The sequence below is a fragment of the Elephantulus edwardii genome, unplaced genomic scaffold (assembly GCF_000299155.1).
Source record: "Elephantulus edwardii isolate Elephantulus edwardi_28Jun2011 unplaced genomic scaffold, EleEdw1.0 scaffold00099, whole genome shotgun sequence".
NCBI classification, from domain to species: domain Eukaryota; kingdom Metazoa; phylum Chordata; class Mammalia; order Macroscelidea; family Macroscelididae; genus Elephantulus; species Elephantulus edwardii.
Window position 1 is genome coordinate 12,972,223 of NW_006399849.1, and position 2,944 is coordinate 12,975,166.

A 2,944-nucleotide genomic window follows, 5' to 3' on the forward strand; every position below is an offset into this window, starting at 1 on the left:
TATATAAGGTCAACCGGCATATAATCCAGTTCACAAAGACAGTGTTTTACATCTTACCTTGGTGAGAAGTTTTACAGGGGCCATAAAAGGTCTTGAGCAATCTCTGTGTAACTGGTCAGGAACAAAGAAGATTGTAAAAAAAAGTAAAGTTTGGGACACTACATCCAACCTGACAGACAACTATCATCTCAGCTTTCAGCATCCTGTCCCATTGATCACGTCTCTACAACATGGGCTTACACCATCCACAGTCACTTTAGGAGACCGCTCTAAGTCACACAATGGCCTCCCTGCAAGGACTCGTAACTGCAACCATCACGTCAATGACAGAAAACACAGAAATCAACTTACCAGTAATTAGACAGTATGTGGTCTATCTTGTAGAAGACCAAGGACAGAAGAACATTTTTGTGGATGACATAACTGAAGTTCAGTCCCCGAGAATCTCAAGAGTGTCGCTACATTTCAGAGGAGTGGGTGACAAAGGGAAGAATAGGTTGGATCGAGAAGTAATTTGTGTAGGAGCAATGAGTTTGAAAGCATCACAAGAACTAGCTAAACATGCAGCCAAACATAGGAGCTGATGACACTGCTGTCATCGCACTTTTCTCAAGCCACAAAGCAAAGATGTCCCAATTAACCTCCTGAAGGAGATGATGCCAGCTGCTCCTACAACTGTCATTTTATTATTATCAATTCCTGCACTGACCTGGATGAATACTTCATGCTGCAGAATTGTTGGTGGAATTCAACATAAGATCCCCACTTCCCATGGGCTGAAATTCAGTGATACAGATGTTCCACACTTCGGACAGTATTTTGATCAGAATCAACAGAGGGAGTTGCATTTCTTTTTGAAGTAGATGAGCAACTGTTAGTGCTCTGGTGATGGGAGCAATTGGAGCAGTGGGCAGTGCCCGTGAACTACTACCCAGGGAAGAAACAAACCAGACGTTGGAAGCTTTTGAATAAAAGGGACTTTTCTTCAGCTCTGAATTACCAGTTTTGAATCCAGAGATTTATAAACTTTGTGATTAAATTGGGGTTTGGCGTGCTGCTTGGGAAGAAAGTCATCATGACTCTTGTCTCTGGGATTCCAGTAGATCCACTTCAACTTCCTCTGCAGAAAGCCTCCAGAGAGTTATATAATGCTGAAGCTAAACTGATGATCCTGGATTTCCTTTCTTTCAATGATTTATAGGATGGAAATTTTGAAGCTTTTAGTTAGTCCCTCTTTATCAAATACATTTGAAATACAATGCAATCATGTCTCAGCCTTTTGGCCAAGATAAAGTATCTGTTCTTATCAGTTTAATATCTGATGTATCCTCTATCCAAGAACAATATAGTAAAAGGCTTGCTCAGTTCAGTCTATGCATCACCTGGTCTGGATGAAAACTACCATAAAAGATAAGGAAGGGAACTATTTAGTGATTAAAGGCACAATGGATCAAGAAGACATCAACAAAGCACAGAAAGCATGACCCTAACAATGGATGCCAAAAAGACCTTTGAAAAATCCAACACCCTTTCCTGATTAAAACACTCTGTCAAACAGGAAGAGAATGAAAATTCTTCAACATAGTGAAAGTATACAGAGAGCTCAGTGGGCCTTGTGGACAGAAAATGATGCTACCAAGCCAAAGGTGGGTGAATCTGCAGCCTGGTTTTAATTGTCAAACATTCTTCTAATTGGCATAGCATTGGTCTGTCCATTTGCTGTACAGAGGTAACTCATGGTTACTATGATGCTCTGACACTGATGTGTCAAATGTGATAATGGTTACCCATGGTGGACAGTGTTTGATGGAGCTCCCCAATTAAAACAAGCTTGGAAGCAGGAGTGGCATCTACTTCCCAAGTAGCTGGCCTCCAGAAACCCTATGAACTTGGAAAAACGGAGACAGAAAAACGTAGATACTTTTACAAGTTTTCAGGTCTTTCGTTCATAACGTCACTCTGAGTCTTCTACAACTCAACAGTACTTAACAACAACAGTGAAAGTATGCATGTAAAACCAAGAATCAATATCATTCTCAATAGAGAAAGACTAAAAGCATTCTCTTTGTTGAAAAGGGACTAGACAAGGATGCCAGTGTCACCACTCCTATTCAATATTGTATTTAAAGTACATGCTAGGAGAATACAAGAGAAGGAAATAAGAGGCATCCAGATAGGCAGAGATGGTGAAATTGTCGCTATATACAGATTATATTACAGTGTACACAGAAAACCCCAAGGATTCAACAACAAAAACAAAAATCTATTAGCACTATTAGATCCATTTACTAAAGTGGCAGGATATGAGCTCGATATACAAAAGTCAGCGGGATTTTTCCACAATGACAAAACACAAAGAAGTAAAATAAGAAAGCAACACCATTTACAACAGTCAACCACAATTTAAATACTTAGGAATGAACCTAACTAGAGACACCAAAAACTTTTACAAAGAAAACTACAGAACACTTCTGCATGAAAGAATAAAAGACCTAAATAAATGGAACAAGGTTCCCTGTTCATGGATAGGAGAATTCAATATAGTAAAAATGCCAATCCTACCAAAAGCAACCTACATGCTAATCAGTCTTTCTCCAATCCTGATGATACTTTCTTGTTCATGAAGTCCACCTTCTAAAATGATTTGCTTTGCATACAGATTGAGTAGGCTTGGAGAGCTTGGACAGGTTGAATAGCCTGACATACATCTTCCCAATTTTAAATCATACTGTGTTCCCCTACTCTGCTTGGACAACAGCTTGTTGTTGTTTGTTGTTATGTGCCGTCGAGTCGCCTGCGACTCATAGTGACCCTATGTACAACAGCCCTAAACTCCGCTCTGTGCTGTACCAATCGCACTGTCTCTGACACTCCCATCCCAATTATCCCAGTCACTGAATCAATCCACCTCATAGAGGGCCTTCCTCTCCTGCGCCGTCCCTCC

At 40.3% G+C, this 2,944-nt stretch overlaps 1 pseudogene; it reads left to right on the forward strand.

Annotated features, from left to right (window-relative positions):
• The first annotated feature begins 281 nt into the window (after positions 1-281).
• Positions 282-1,228, forward strand: LOC102869613 (annotated as a pseudogene).
• Positions 1,229-2,944: the final 1,716 nt, after the last annotated feature.